At 46.6% G+C, this 17,169-nt stretch overlaps 1 protein-coding gene across 1 annotated transcript in view; it reads left to right on the top strand.

The window, feature by feature from the left end:
* The first annotated feature begins 800 nt into the window (after window positions 1-800).
* The window catches only part of TANK (TRAF family member associated NFKB activator), a 128,680-nt gene continuing 112,311 nt past the window's right edge, over window positions 801-17,169 (top strand). Inside the window, exon 1 of the mRNA XM_075318829.1 lies at window positions 801-888. The gene's annotated coding sequence lies outside the window, so the exon portion shown is untranslated. The remainder of the gene's footprint in view (window positions 889-17,169) is intronic.

The following is a 17,169-nucleotide window of genomic DNA, read 5'->3' on the forward strand; positions in this document are numbered from 1 at the left end:
TGCACTAACACCGCACTGTAGCCAGTCAGCTTCACCAGCACTACACTGCAGCCAGTCAGTCAGCTGCACCAGCACTGCCCCACAGCAATTCAGCTGCAAGAAACACTGCACTGCAGCCACTCAACAACACCAACACTGTAACCTTAAAAAACAGTAAGGGGCAGAGTGGTAATTCTCAGACTCCGTGCAGTTCCTAGAGGTCGGACCCCCAGAGATAATATGGTGATGGTATATCCTAGCTATAAGCCACCACTTTGTGAGACTGGAAAACCCCTTCTGTCTTTTTTAGCCCCATGTGCACAGGATGCAGAGCTAAATTTGTGATTCAACTGCTCTTTTTACAGCAGAGAGGTAATACAATGCGGTACGTTTATCTGCAGAGCTATGGTTAACCGCTAAGAACACATCGGTATGAAATGAGCCAAATGACAAACTCAGCTCTGCTGCATCTGTAGCTACAATCGCTGGCAAAAAATCATATCAAATCTTTTAAAGTCACAATACAACAAAGAGATAACTAATGTGAAACTCCCTGACTAATTGGATATGATTCTGCGTTAAATCTGTTAATAAAACTCAATTATAGGGTAATTTGTCCGGAGTCCAAATTTTAACTTATTTCTATCATTAGGTACTCTAAGAAAAAAAAAGGTGAATGTCTAAGAATCACAAAGCATATTGGGTGAAGATACTGAAAGCAATTGGTTGATATGTGCTACAAATAAGGAAGCGAGGCTGGGGATTCCCCCTGGAAGTTCCCAGACATTACAGCCTTCAACCTCTGCACAGGCCAGTATAGTGCTGACTGCACAGGCGAGAGCTGCCCAGCCCTGGATGTAACATAGGAATAATACTCTCAGATGGAAGAGCCAAAGCCCGGACAATAAGGTAAGTGAGCAATACATTCGTATTAAGTCGTCATTACTAGCTTATAGTGATGAGTGAGCACTACCATGCTCAGGTGTCCGGTACTCGTAACTAGTGATGAGTGGGCACTACCATGCTCAGGTGCTCAGTACTCGTAACTAGTGATGAGCGAGCACTACCATGCTCGGGTGCTCAGTACTCGTAACTAGTGATGAGTGGGCACTACCATGCTCGGGTGCTCAGTACTCGTAACTAGTGATGAGCGGGCACTACCATGCTCGGGTGCTCAGTACTCGTAACTAGTGATGAGCGAGCACTACCATGCTCGGGTGCTCAGTACTCGTAACTAGTGATGAGCGAGCGCTACCATGCTCAGGTGGTCGGTACTCGTAACTAGTGATGAGTGGGCACTACCATACTCAGGTGCTCGGTACTCGTAACTAGTGATGAGTGGGCACTACCATGCTCGGGTGCTCAGTACTCGTAACTAGTGATGAGTGGGCACTACCATGCTCGGGTGCTCGGTACTTGTAACTAGTGATGAGTGGGCACTACCATGCTCGGGTGCTCAGTACTCGTAACTAGTGATGAGTGGGCACTACCATGCTCGGGTGCTCGGTACTTGTAACGTGATGAGTGGGCACTACCATGCTCAGGTGCTCAGTACTTGTAACTAGTGATGAGTGGGCACTACCATGCTCGGGTGCTCGGTACTTGTAACTAGTGATGAGTGGGCACTACCATGCTCGGGTGCTCGGTACTTGTAACTAGTGATGAGTGGGCACTACCATGCTCGGGTGCTCGGTACTTGTAACTAGTGATGAGTGGGCACTACCATGCTCGGGTGCTCAGTACTCGTAACTAGTGATGAGTGGGCACTACTATGCTCGGGTGCTCGGTACTTGTAACTAGTGATGAGTGGGCACTACCATGCTCGGGTGCTCGGTACTTGTAACTAGTGATGAGTAAGCACTACCATGCTCGGTACTTGTAACTAGTGATGAGTGGGCACTACCATGCTCAGGTGCTTGGTACTTGTAACTAGTGATGAGTGGGCACTACCATGCTCAGGTGCTCGGTACTCGTAACTAGTGATGAGTGGGCACTACCATGCTCGGGTGCTCGGTACTTGTAACTAGTGATGAGTGGGCACTACCATGCTCGGGTGCTCAGTACTGGTAACTAGTGATGAGCGGGTACTACCATGCTCAGGTGCTCAGTACTCGTAACTAGTGATGAGCGAGCACTACCATGCTCAGGTGCTTGGTAATTGTAACTAGTGATGAGCGGGCACCACCATGCTCGGGGGCTCAGTACTCGTAACTAGTGATGAGCGGGCACCACCATGCTTGGGCACCATGAGCAGTTGGACACTCAGACAGGCTTGACACATTTACCAACTATGATGGAAGTCAATGGGGAACTAAAGCATTTTTCTGGAAAATTTGTAGTTGAGTTCCCCATAGACTTCCATTATACTCGAGTCGTGCCCGTGAGACCTACTTGATTTGAGTACCGAGACCCCGAGCATGGTAGTGATCACTAATAACTACGACTGATCGGAGGCATTGACATCTTGAATAGAGCAGTTTTGCATTTTGAAGCTCAAATCTGGGGCAGTGATGTTTTATTCTGGGAGTATTTATTTAAACAATTGAAAGAAATGGTCCTAGAATTAAATTTGTAGATTACATCTTTTGTATGCAAAAATTTTGTATTTGCTTTTTAGAATGTTTTTTTTTTTTTTTTTTAATCAATGCTTAGATACTTTCCCCTTTAGCCTTCCTGTTTATATCATTATTGATTCACTTCTGTGTTTTATATAGGGAGAACAGGGAGAGTCTACTGTAAAGGATGCTTTACACGCTGCGACATCGCTAACGATATATTGTCGGGGTCACGCCGTTAGTGACGCACATCCGGCGCCATTAGCGACATCGCAGCATGTGACACCAAGGAGCGACAATCAATGATCACAAAATCGTCAAAAATCGTTGATCGTTGACACGTCGCTCCTTTTCATAATATCGTTGGTGGTGCATGCCGCAGGTTGTTCCTCGTTCCTGCGGCGTCACACATCGCTGTGTGTGACACCGCAGGAACGACGAACATCTCCTTACCTGCGTCCACCGGCAATGAGGAAGGAAGGAGGTGGGCGGCATGTTCCAGCCGCTCATCACCGCCCCTCCGCTTCTATTGGCCGGCTGCTTAGTGACGCTACAGTGACGTCGCTATGACGCCGAATGCACCTCCCCCTTGAAGAAGGGATTGTTCGGTGGTCACAGCTACGTCGCTGAAAGGGTATGTGCGTGTGACGCTGCCGTAGCGATAATGTTCACTATGGCAGCGATCACCACATATCACACATACGACGGGGGCGAGTGCTATCGCGCACGACATTGCTAGCTATTGCTATCGATGTCGCAGCGTGCAAAGCAGCCTTAAGGGTTAGCCGTTGATGAATGGGGGCACCGTATAAATAAGGGTGTTTCACTCCATTGACCGGGAAAGACAGAACGTCGTTAGGGATTATTATTTTTAGTCCCGACATTATGCTCCTTTTAAGTGGTCATGTGGGTATATATATATATATATATATATATATATATATATATATATATATATATATATATATATTATTTTATTTTTTTTAATATATATATATATATATATTGATATTTCCTGGGCCCACAGCTTGTACCTGTATTTGTTATTTATGTGTTTGTGTTGTGTCTGTTTGGGGAAGTTTTTAATTATAATCTAATAAAATTGATGTTTTTATATTTTGAAAATAATAATAATAGTAATAGTAATAATAAATGCTGCTAGTTACCTTTATACAAATGAATATTATTATTAAAAAATAAATACAAGAAATAAGAGGACATAGACCAGTGTCAGACTGGGGCTGCAGGAGAGCTCACTAATCAGCCCCATGCAAATATTACATTCACAAATTTACCTATGTTATATATATATATATATATATATATATATATATATATATATATATATATATATATATATATATATATATATACAGTATATCCTAATATACTGGTTAGTTTGTAAAATGAAGGCTGAGACGCTTCCTTTGTCTGTACATAGTGAAAAAAGTGTATTGTGACAACTACTGATCATGTTTGGGGAGTGAGTGACAATTTACTGCAAAGGGGCCCACCAGAGGATTTTCCTGCTCTCCTGTTGGCCAGTCCGATCCTGGACTTAGTACAATATACATTATATCCAATGGAAAAATTGAGTTCAAAATACATTATAAATATAGCATAAATTTTATTAGATCATAGAAAAATATATTTTTTTAAATATCATTAAATGTATAGAAACTATGTATAAAACTATAAAACTAACTATGTATAAAAAGTGGTATACAAATTCATATGGAGATATAAGTGTGGATCACATAGATGAAACAAATGACACAAGTACAATAAGGGTAGGGAAAAGCAGGTCATATAAATAAATGCAATATATATTATATCTATGCCTACTAGGGCTACAGCTCACCATACACATAATCCTAAGGTAGCCACAATGCTCATAAGGATTTCCCACATACTAAGGACAATGAACGGTAAAAATACAAAGTTAGAAAATCTTCTCCTGCTTACCCATTGTACACCCTGCACCTGGTCAGCGAGTCACCGACCCAACGCGCGTTTCGTGTAGGGCTTCCTCGGGGGGCCATAAGTACAATGTCTGTATAAATAAACCGTACCAATGTATATCTCTGATTTTTACATGGGAACGCAGAGGTTTTTTCCTAGATTCTGTAAAACTTTAAAAAAAAATGCTAAAGTAATAAGAGGATGTAGTATAAGGTCTGTATAAATGAACTGTACCTCTGTACACTTCCAATTTCATACATGAAAACACAAATTCTGGCAAAATTCAGGAAAAAAAAGTAGTTATGTTGTTAAACTTTAAAAGCGTGTTTTTGGCCTGTAGCAAATATGAAAAAAAGCAGCAGATATGAAAAGAATAACATGATAAACTATACTCACCTCTCCTCCTCCCCTCTTCTTCCTGGCAATCCAGTGCAAATTCTCCAGTCACATAACCATTGTTTTAATTATTGTTCAATCAATGATACACGTGAAAATAAAAAACTTTGTAATATATCTTATCAGAGTCTCCTGGCTTGATTTTTAACGCTCAATTAATGGGTAAAATCTGTCTTCAGTGAAGACATTCCCATTACTGAGATAGGAGATGACAGTTGGTGCTTTTAAAATTCTATGGAGATGGGAGGATCTAGAGGATGAAACGATAGTTACAGTGTAAAATAATAAATACTGGTGAATTAATCAGAATAATCAGATCCAATTTCCATTTTCATGGTTCAATTTGAATTGTTTTATTCATTGTAGAAAAAATACATTTTGCGTCTATGAAAAAAATATATACGGTATTTCTTTGCAGTGATTCCATTTTTTAAATTTGAATATTTTTTATTTTTATACATGTGAGTAATTGTCACAGACTTTAGGTATAATGAAAATATTATTATTAACATTTTTATTATTAGTAAGTCATAGTAGAAGTAGTACTGATAGTGGAAAAAGTAGTAGTAGAAATATCAGTAGTATCAGTAGTAGTAGGCGGCAGTGGTGGTATGGAATTAGTATCACCGTTTTATGCATTTTTTTTATGTCTTTTTATTTCCAAAATACATTGTTCTTATGTGCCCAACACATTATATACTGTCATCTACGGTATGTTTGTAGGCAGGGGCAGACATATTATTGGTGCAACCTGTGTAGCAGGGGCCAAAGAGGTAAGGAGGCTCATTTATACCTCCAAAGCAGGTGTAATTTTGCATTTTTAGGAGTTCTTGAGCTGCAAAGGGCCCATATATTGTTCTTGCACAAGGGCCCTTTTCTGTCCATCAGTGTTTGTAGAGTTCAGGTGCAATTGCCCTATGCACATCTGCAGGACTGCCGTTAGCAGTGTACTGCGCCAGCAGCAGGGCTGCTGCTCGGATCCGGATCAGCGGTGGCTCGAGGGATTTCCGGACCCGGGAGGGGTCGCGCGGTCACCCGAAATAAAAGGGGGGTATTTACAGGAGATTTTGTGGTTAGGGTTCGTGATGCCACCCACGGTGTGTGGTAAGGTGGAATACCACCGCTGCTGTTGGGAGCGCCTGGTGGCGATAGAATGGCAGCCAGGTGTTTAACCCCTCCGTGGGTAGGGGGAAGTGCCCCGGGGCTTGGTGATGGTGAATGGGGAGCTTCATTGGGGAGGAAAGGGTCACTGCGTACTCACTCAGTCCAATAATGCTGACACCGACAACTTGTAAACCGGAATTCTTAGCACCGCTGTAGCAGGGAGGGAGTACGCTGGCATCCTGTGCCCGATGGTGTTGCTTGTTAGCCTGTTACCTTTTCCTTGGCACTTTCTTTACTGGTTGGCCCCTGTAGTATAAAACTAGTCGGGTCCCGCTCACCTGTATGGCTAACGGAGTGAGCTTGCTCTCAGGGTTCACGCTTAGGATTTTCTGGACTATGCATTGGGAAAGTCCTATGCCCCTCTTTGCGCTAGTACCCCTATTTTGGCCCCTGCCTAACCAACCCCCCAAGTGGGCAGCCCTATTCCCTTCAGGCTACACATTGGTGTGTCTGGTGGGTGTGGTGCAGAGTGTTTCTAGGGTTTTGATTAGCTTGTTCTTAGCAACACCAAAGGCCAGGGACCCGTAACCAAGGAGGAGATGGACACCATGCAGAAGGGCAGATTGCACAATGTCCTGTGACGACCTGATAGGCCAGGGCGTCACAGAAGGAGTGTAACAATCGCGATCATAGAGGTTGAGACCAGGCCCGGGGGTGGAGGGGGTCCACCAACCCAAGTGCCTACTTCATTCAGCTGGATGTGTGTCTGAGGGTCCATCAGGTCCCTGCCCTAAAATACACACTGATGGCCAAACAGAGGCCAACAGCTGACATCGGTGTGCTGGGCAGTGGCGTTATGACGGTGATGTCATGCATCAGTTGCTGGCCACTGCTCCAGCTACAGAAGAAGACATGGTGTGACTTGGCAGCGGGGGAAGGTGAGTAGAATATTTGTGTTTTTTTATGCATCAGAGGCAGAGCATAGAACATATACAACAAGAAGAGGCCCAGGATGGGGACATATATACCAGGAAAATATATAGCAGGAGAGATATATACCAGGAAGGGGGACATAAATACCAGGAAGGGGCCCAGGATGGAGACATATATACCAGGATGGGGGCAAATATACCAGGAAGTGGCCCAGGATAGAGACATACTGTGTATATCAGAATGGGGGACATATATAGCAAGAAGGGGGATATATTTTCAAGGAAGTGGCTAAAGATGGGGACATGTATACCAAGATAGGGGACAAATTTATCACAAAGGGGCTCAGGATGGGGACTTATACCAGGATAAGGAAATATTTACAAGGAAGAGACTCAAGATGGGGACATATATACCAGGATGAGACTCAGAATGGACACATTTATTAAAATAGGCAACATAATTACCAGAAATGAGCCCAGAATGGAGACATATTTATCAGTATGGGGCACATATTTACCATGAAAGGGCTCAGATGAGGATAGTTATAACATGATGGGGGACATATTTACCAGGAAAGATGTATAGTGCACAGTGTCAGGCTTACAGACTATTAGTGAGGCACATACTATTAGATCAGGTGGGCTTCCCAGCACTATATAGATGCACCCCATTAGGACAGACATTCTAGTTTACAAGGCCAGCATTGATGGGCCTGACTACCGTACATTCTGCATAGAAAATAAAATATAAGTAGTAAAACAAAAAGCATAAGTAATTTGGGGTAATAATAATGGTCGATGTTTTGGTCAAAATATGCCAACTCGCAAACCACATCAAGGGTCGTCAGTGTCTTGCGAGTCCCTATACTAACAAGAAAAGGAAAAAAAAATAAAAAACAGCAGAAAAAAGGCTCATTCCATGTATATGCAAGGCATTCCCTGCCCTCCTCCAGTGCCAAAAGCTACCCAGGGCTCATAGTTTTTGCTAAAAGGGGAAGCCCAAACAAGCCAACCACCTCTTCTATCTTAGTATGGCCTTTTTATGCAAGAGTGGGCGATAGATGACTCGGAGATTAAAAAGATTGAAAAATACCAAAATCACAGCCTTGTCCTTTCTGGCCCTGCTCAATATTTTGATAAATATGGCTGCCTTTTTTCTGCTATGTTTTTTGAAGATGTTATGTTCTTTTGCTGTGTTACATTAACCCCTTCCTGAAAATGGGCATACCATCCTAATTGCAGCCCTCTGACTAGGATATGATATTATCATAAGGTGGGTGGACAGTGTTGGTCAACAGTACATCCAAAGCCTGAGACCCAAGATAACTCAAATTTTGGCCAATGAACCCTTTAGATGCTGTGGTCATTAACAGCCGCAGCATCTAGGTCTAGTCAAAAAGAATAGATTCCTCATATCACCCCATTGGCACCGTGCAACCAAATTGCAGGGTGCTGTATGATTGCCATAGCAGCTAGAAGCATAATAAAAAAAATAAAGTATTCGCATGAAATAAAAACAGTTCTTCCATAAGGAGAAGACAAAGGATGGCAACCACAAAAAACAAGACTGAAAAAACTTTGAATTAGATTTTTGGCAACTTGCTTATCATGGTCATTCATCTGCGTTAGGATGTGATGTAGCAGCAGTGTACAGTAACCTGTGTCACAGTCAACAGCGCCGTGTCGTTCCAACCTTAAAGGGTTTGTCCACTTCTGATTTAACATGTTTCCCCCAGATAAAACAATAAAGCCTATACTCACCTCCCGTACCAGCGCCATTCTTGCCGTGCCGGAGCCTGCGGTGTTGGGGCTCACTTGGTATTTTGACATCACGCGAGCCCCAGGTGTAATCAACCCTGGCTTCATTCTCCCTGCCTTTGGACCAAACGAGCAATCAACAGGAAGTGAGCAGAGCCACAGAGCTCACTTCCTGTTGATTAACTCGTTTGGTCCGAAGGCGAGGAGAATGAAGCCGGCTTTGATTAGACATGGGTGATGTCACAACCACATGTGAGCCCCGCCACAGTGCGCTGCGGCACGACGCCATAACGGGAGGCGAGTATATTATGTATTTGTGGCGCCCCTGAGGCTTCCGTCGCCACAGGTCATTGCACCCCACCAGCGGTGTGATGCCCCATTCTGGGAGAGGAAGAGAGTGAACTCCGGTCCCCTGGTAAATCCACACTACACCCATTGTTAGGTACATACTGGGACCAGGGAAAGTGGCAGGCAACCCTCCCATGCTGCATGCTGAGAGGGGCTGTAAGACCCATCCCTGCTCCCATAGGGTGGTAGCTTAGCAACTGGGGAGGTGGGAGGAGCCACCAGAGAGCAGATAGAGAAAGGAAGGTCAAGTTTAGTTTCAGTTTACCTCAGAGAGTGAGAGAGAGAGAAGCAGCATGTAGTTGGAGGAGAAGAACGAGAGAAAGGAGGGAGGAGGAGGCCTGCTGAGGCAGGCAAGGAGGAGAAAGAAGAGAAGGAAAGAAAGGGTCGCAGGGCCGCGGGTAGTCCTGTAGGTACCACGAGCTGTCCTTGTTGGGTACCGAAGCCGAGGGCCCAGAGGCGCTACGAGTAGCTGCAGGCTGCGGTGGCCTGGTCCACAGTGACATCGGTGGAGTGATTAGCTGCGACAGGGGACGGTCCCTAGAGACTGGAGGAGTGAAAAGACAATCTCCAGACAGTAAAAACCGAGGCCCAGGGAATTGCAAGCTCCCAGGGCCAGAACCCAGAGCAGACCTTCAGAAAAGGGGTAATCAGCCGACAGGTGACCCCCCAGCCTGGAGGCTGTAATGGAGGCCAAGCCAAGTCCATCTAACTAAGGCAAGGCTAGTGAAGACAGCAGAGAAAGAGACACTAAGAGAGAGGGTACCGGATTTCACACTCTGAATCACCCAGAAGACGGAGGTCCCTGACAGCGGTCCCAGCAGTCCAAGGGTTCTGCCTGCCCTGACAAGAACTGTGAGTAAAAGAACTTGAACTGCATCTCTGAAGTTGCCTCAGTTATTTCATCTGCATAGACATTTACAAGCACCAACTGTGCCCGGGCATTGCTCCACCTGTGGGGAGCAGTACTACCATTGCTGCCATAACATCATCCCGGAGGTCTCACACAGCAGCGGCGGCTTATTAGCCGCATACCACAGGTGGCGTCACGAACACAAACTTTAACTTAAGCCACATACTCTACTGACACCCACCAGGGCCACGGAGCCGGGCCCAGCCACCACTGACTACCACCGGACTAGTCCGGCCCGGCACCGGGTGTCCCATAGCCCTGGGGTGGGCGAGTCAACTTTGGCGTCACGAACAGGATTTCGTGCCCGGTCTAACCGGGTACTGTGCGCCTGGAGAACCGTGTGACAGACTGTGTACTTTACTGAGAAACCGCCGCCATTAGCGCTGCTGAGAGCGGGAAGAAGGGGGGCGTGCAAGAAGAAAGGGCGCGAAGAGAAGCCCCGCCCCCTTGTCCAAGAAAAGCGCGCGAAGCGGTGCCCGCCATAGAAAGCGGAAGAAAAAGAAGTGGTGACCAAATAAGCTGGCCGGCTGGCAGACAGAGTTTAAAAAGCCAGACCAGCAGACATCGAAAATGTACCTTATCGCAAGCGGAGTGATGCCGGTCGTGGTGGGCTGGGCGCCAGTCTGGCGCCAGATGCAAGTGCAGCCTCCGGCACCGCCGCCGAGAAGGGAAAGGGAGAAGCCGAGTGGCGTGGTCGAGCACCCGAGCAGTAATCCCGCAAGCGTTCCCCAGGTCGGCAGCATGGCAGAGAGGCTGCAGGAGTGTACACCTGGGACCGGGAAGATGGATCCCGAGCTGGACCTGCTCCGGGAGGAAATGCGAATCCTGGCTCGGAGACTGCGTAACCTGCAAGCAGAGGTGGACCGGCGGAGTGAAACACAGATGGTGCCGGAGAGTGTGGGCCACAGGATGGAGGCCGCGGAGCAGCGACCGGGTGAGCAATGTGAAGCCCCGACCCGTCCGGACCCACTGACCCACCAAGCGCCACCGCCCTGTCCCTCCACTGTCCCGTAGGCCTTCCCCGCCAGCCCCGCAAATGCTCGGTGGGGCACCGGAGGCCTGCCCGAAACCCCCGCAGACGGAGCCTGGGGAGGGGTGGACCCCGACCAGCTAGTGGGCCCCCTACCGAGTCCCCCTGTGAGTCTCCTGGGAGCGACATCCCCGGGAGTGCACTGGGACGCAGCGCCCATAGAGAGTAGGGGACTGCAAAAGCCCCTGCGCCCCAAGGAAACCGCACTGGCAAACGAGCTGACCTGCCGGAGATTGGTGCAGGAGTACCAGCAGGAGCGGGAGGCCCGGGAGGAGACGGCCTCAGAAGAACCGGAGTGGCGCCGCACTATGCCAGCGTGCAGCGTCTCTCCTGTCAGCAGCAGCCGCAGCACTACCTCAAGGCAGACCCAGGTCACAGAACTGAGCAGAGGTCCTGTGACAGCCACGCAAGAAACGCAGACCAGGATCTCCATGGCCTACATGCTGCCCAGGGCCCTGCCAAAGAAGGACCCCTGCAATGAAGAGTAAAGATGAAGAGCTGCTGAACTGTAAATAGCCCCTGTTTGCCCCTCATTCTTTTCGAAGATGACACCCTTTCCTACTGTACTGCCCCTGATTCTTTTTGAAGACGTCACCCCCATGTTATGTGCTACCGGGCCACTGAACTGGAATGTGGGCCCCGGTGGAAGTGTATGTGTTATGTCCTACCAGGCCACTGGACTTAGTGGCTGGTATGTTGTTGATATGTTATATGTAACCAGGCCATTGGACTTAATGGCTGGTTGAAGATGTCACTTTAGTTTGATTGAAAGAAACGAACTGCCGGGCTACTGGACTTGTAGTAGCCAAAAATGTAATTAGTTGCACCCGTTGTGCCCCCTACCAGAATTATGGGGGATTTGCTTGAACCGTGCAATGAACTGGAAGTGCACACTTAGAGTTTTCTTTATAAGAAGTTTGCAACGTTTATGATATGTGCCTCCCATAAAGGGAAGAAATGTTTTACTGTTTTATGTTATTGCATACAAAAATGTTTTTGCAGTGTCTCTACATGTTTTTGTTGTTTTTCAGCCCGAGGACGTGCTGGGATTTGCTGTGGGGGAGTGTGGCGCCCCTGAGGCTTCCGTCGCCACAGGTCATTGCACCCCACCAGCGGTGTGATGCCCCATTCTGGGAGAGGAAGAGAGTGAACTCCGGTCCCCTGGTAAATCCACACTACACCCATTGTTAGGTACATACTGGGACCAGGGAAAGTGGCAGGCAACCCTCCCATGCTGCATGCTGAGAGGGGCTGTAAGACCCATCCCTGCTCCCATAGGGTGGTAGCTTAGCAACTGGGGAGGTGGGAGGAGCCACCAGAGAGCAGATAGAGAAAGGAAGGTCAAGTTTAGTTTCAGTTTACCTCAGAGAGTGAGAGAGAGAGAAGCAGCATGTAGTTGGAGGAGAAGAACGAGAGAAAGGAGGGAGGAGGAGGCCTGCTGAGGCAGGCAAGGAGGAGAAAGAAGAGAAGGAAAGAAAGGGTCGCAGGGCCGCGGGTAGTCCTGTAGGTACCACGAGCTGTCCTTGTTGGGTACCGAAGCCGAGGGCCCAGAGGCGCTACGAGTAGCTGCAGGCTGCGGTGGCCTGGTCCACAGTGACATCGGTGGAGTGATTAGCTGCGACAGGGGACGGTCCCTAGAGACTGGAGGAGTGAAAAGACAATCTCCAGACAGTAAAAACCGAGGCCCAGGGAATTGCAAGCTCCCAGGGCCAGAACCCAGAGCAGACCTTCAGAAAAGGGGTAATCAGCCGACAGGTGACCCCCCAGCCTGGAGGCTGTAATGGAGGCCAAGCCAAGTCCATCTAACTAAGGCAAGGCTAGTGAAGACAGCAGAGAAAGAGACACTAAGAGAGAGGGTACCGGATTTCACACTCTGAATCACCCAGAAGACGGAGGTCCCTGACAGCGGTCCCAGCAGTCCAAGGGTTCTGCCTGCCCTGACAAGAACTGTGAGTAAAAGAACTTGAACTGCATCTCTGAAGTTGCCTCAGTTATTTCATCTGCATAGACATTTACAAGCACCAACTGTGCCCGGGCATTGCTCCACCTGTGGGGAGCAGTACTACCATTGCTGCCATAACATCATCCCGGAGGTCTCACACAGCAGCGGCGGCTTATTAGCCGCATACCACAGGTGGCGTCACGAACACAAACTTTAACTTAAGCCACATACTCTACTGACACCCACCAGGGCCACGGAGCCGGGCCCAGCCACCACTGACTACCACCGGACTAGTCCGGCCCGGCACCGGGTGTCCCATAGCCCTGGGGTGGGCGAGTCATATTAATATACCTGGCAGAATCATGTGGAATCAGAAGGGGTTATCCTAGTAGTGGACAACCCCTTTAATGCCAAAATAGGCTTCATCCTGAAGTGGTTAAAAGAACACTATGTATTAAGCAAGGCTTTCAAAGAGCAATGGCTGACATAGTGTCATAGAGTAATTCACTGCAGACTCTTCATATACACTATAAGGCAATGGTAAAATTGGAAGAGGTGGTAGGCCCATTTGGGCTTCCACTTTTAGCTAAAATTTAGAGCCTGGGTAGCTTTAGTCAATACAGGAGTGCAGGGAATGACTTTGCCTCTTTACCTAGTCAACAGCTTAAGACAAAAATAAATAAAAAAGCAAAAAGCAAAATGAAAATCTGAATGGTGTCATGAAGGAAAAAAAAACTCACACTCCTCCGCCTTCTGTATTAATGCTTTAACCATTCAGTTCTCTTCACAAGACATTCAAATCCTCAGTAACAATCTTACTGATAGCAGCCAAAGCGCTAAGTGCTGGGATATCTCTGCCTGGCGCTCATACTCTATACTAAATAAATGAAAAGGTTTTGAAAATTTTTCTTCCAGTTTTCACCCTTTGCAAATTATTAATGCGTCTATCCATCATGTGATTTCCATAATTCCACGAGTTTTTCTTCTACAAGTTCAACGTTGATGTCATGATCCAGGCCGGCTTTTCCCTGCTGCTGGTTACACCCAGCTCTAGCCAGAGTCAGGGGTTAACTTCCCTTGCCTCGTTTTGGATCCCAGGACACTATATCTTACCTATCTATGCCTACCTATGCTTCAGTGCCAGTGATATTTCTGCCTTGCAGCTTGTATACTGGCTCTGGTGAGTGTTCCCGATCTGTCCTGCCTCCCTGCTACTGTGTCCTGACTTGTACACTTCCTTGTTCATCTGCCTGTCCCGGTCCCTGACTTCCCGCTCCTGTCTGTTTATGTTTCCCTCTGCATACCTGATATCCTGGCTTTCGACTCAATGTTTTCTAACTTGATTTTGATACTCCACTTGCAGTGACTTGACTTTTCTGGCTACACCCTGAGTGTTTGACTACTCTATTTCCCCCAGGTGGTTCGCCTGTTAACTGCCTGCTGAAGTTACTCTGCTGTACTTCAGCTGCTTTTCTGTTACAGTGTCATTTTGTCTCTCCTTCACTACTCTGCTGCCACCTAGTGGGGAATACGCTGCACTATGTCTTACTAGCCCTTTGTACAGCGTGATATTTGAGAGTGTAATGAATGGCAACATGTAAGCCTGTACGCTCACGATTAGCTTTTGGTGAGTTTTTGAAGCTGCATATTTTTGTTGCTTCTAAAACCCCGTGTCTTCCCATTCCAGCAAAGTGGATGGGATTTATAGAAATCCCCTGCCCACTGTGGTTCCTTTTAACTTAGTGTAAACTGACCTGCGATACGCGTTTCACATCCATAACATGTCAGTTTCTCTTGCAGGTACGTTAAGTTTTCCGTGCAGATTTCCCACAATAGACTTGCATGACTTCAGGAAGGTTTGATGGCCCATTAAACCATGAACAACCTGACTAATACCGCCCCTTATATACCGAATAAATAAAGACTTCACACTGTGTGATGGATATAATGGCCACAGCAGCCCCATTTATTGAACAAAGAACATCATAAACTAACATCCTTAATTACCTGGAAGACCAGAAAGGAGGAGGAGATGGAAGGTGCCAACCATTTACTTAACGCAACCACACAGCTTCTCCACTCTGCCCCCAGCCACACTGCACCGGCACCAGCTGAATGTTGCTGAGACGTAGCCCAGTGGGGACCCATTTACCATTCTGCCAGAACCTTGTCACCAATGAGATCTTCCCATTCCCTCACTGGGCTTCCACCGTCCGTCAGTGCAACCAACCTCCTTCAGACCCTTCTCCCTTTCCCCTGACTGCCGTGACAAAATTGGCTAACACACTTTATGCCTAAAATAAAACCGAGCAATAGGGCGGGTGTGTGGGATGTCCTATCCCAAATCACCACCAGAGAATAGAAGTCCCCCTGATGACCCTTCCTTTTATACCCCGCCCTACCTATCAGGTACGCCCCATAAACCTGTCTGTCCCCATTACCCTCCCCCTAAAACTTCCCACTCTGACCAGAAGTTAACAATTTTAGCCCCTTACTACCCAAAATTCAGGCCTAGCAACCATCCCCAGTCATGAGGCCCTCCTTTGAACCCCAGTGGGGTGCATAGATCCAGGCCAATGCTTTAGGCCATGTGCGCACTAGAAACTGACTTTTTCTTCTCTGAAAGAATCCCGCACCTGCGGTAAAAAACCGCAACGAAAAACGCAACGAAATCTGCATGCGGTTTTGGCGCGGTTTGGTGCGGTTTTGGTGGGGATTTGGTGCGGAATTTCTGTGGTTTTCCCGCAGGTTGGTCCCTGCGGCTTTTTACCAATAATTAATAGCAAAACCGCAGGGACCTGCAGAAAAAAAGTGACATGCACATTAATTCCGCAGTGGAAATTCCGCGGGTAAATCCGCAGGTATAAAAAAACGCAGTGTGCGCACAGCATTTTTTTATACCCATAGGTTTTGCTGGGGAATGACTGTAGAAATGTTAGACACATTTTCTGCAGCAAATCTGCGGTAAAAGCCGCGGTAAATCGGCAGTGAGCCTTTGATATGGAAAATCTGCAGGTAAAAAACACATATGCAGAAACATAGCAAAAACGTATATAATCCACACCTACAGTAAGTATATAAATAAAGTTTCAAAAACAAAGCAGCTTTAGTTAAAGCATGACACCAAAAAGGGACAAAAACGTAAAAAACACAATAAAAACGCATAGTAAAAAAAAAAACACAATGAAAAACACAACTAACCTAATTTAGATCATTAGTGCAGATATTCTGCAATATCAAAAACTCATTGTGAGAACGTAGCCTAAAAAAAACCCACATGGAAAATCTGCACAGAAAATGCAGTGTATCCGCAAGATAACCGCAGCTCAGTTTTCGCTGAGTAAAAAAGAAGCACAGTAGGCAGGATATTTCTATAAGGCCACGTTCATATGTTGAGTGTTTGGTGAGGTTTTTTTACCTCAGGATTTGCAGCTAATACCAGGAGTGGAACAATCAGAGGAAAAGTATTAGGCCGGAGTCACATTTGCGAGTGGCCCGGCGAGTCTTGCATCGCATCACCCGGCACGGCGGCACACTGACCGGACAGGAGCATGTCAGTTGCACAGAGATACATGTAGCTGACCTGCTCCTCTCAGGAGAGTATATGGCCGTGCCGGGTGTTGCGATGCGAGACTCGCCGAGCCACTCGCAACTGTGACTCCGGCCTAATAGAAACACGGGCACCACTTCTGTATTTATCACCCGCTCCTGGTTTTGTCTTACAAATACTGAGGTAAAAACTTGACCAAATACTTAGCGTGTGAATGAGGCCTAACGATTCTCCTGGTCAGTGAAGTGTTTCCATGGACATCCCTTTTTTGACAAACTAAACTTTAACATTCATTTGTCAGTTTTTTCAAAATTTCTTGAAGGAATAACAGAGGAAAAACACCGGGCGGTGATCTAAATAGACAAAAATGTTCCAAAACGATAATCTCATGACAGCTATAATTATTCAGCAGAGCTGACGGAGTATGTTTACGTGTGTAGTGAAGCATGACCTTACTGGTTCTAAATCTGACGCTTCGGCAATAAATGTGTCACTTGACCTAATTTCTTACGAGTCGTTTAGATCTTTGTTGTGGAAGTTTCAAACTTTTACGTTTCCTTTGAAGTGATGATAATTTACGTTGCTAAGCAATGTCCTACTGAAACATATCAATTAACAGCCAGGCACAGTTTATATACGTAGGTTATTATTTCCTAAGAATTATTTTCTGTACATAATAAGTAAGACTGAAATTGGCATGTGT

Source organism: Anomaloglossus baeobatrachus, chromosome 7 (genome assembly GCF_048569485.1).
Source record: "Anomaloglossus baeobatrachus isolate aAnoBae1 chromosome 7, aAnoBae1.hap1, whole genome shotgun sequence".
In the NCBI taxonomy this organism is placed as follows: domain Eukaryota; kingdom Metazoa; phylum Chordata; class Amphibia; order Anura; family Aromobatidae; genus Anomaloglossus; species Anomaloglossus baeobatrachus.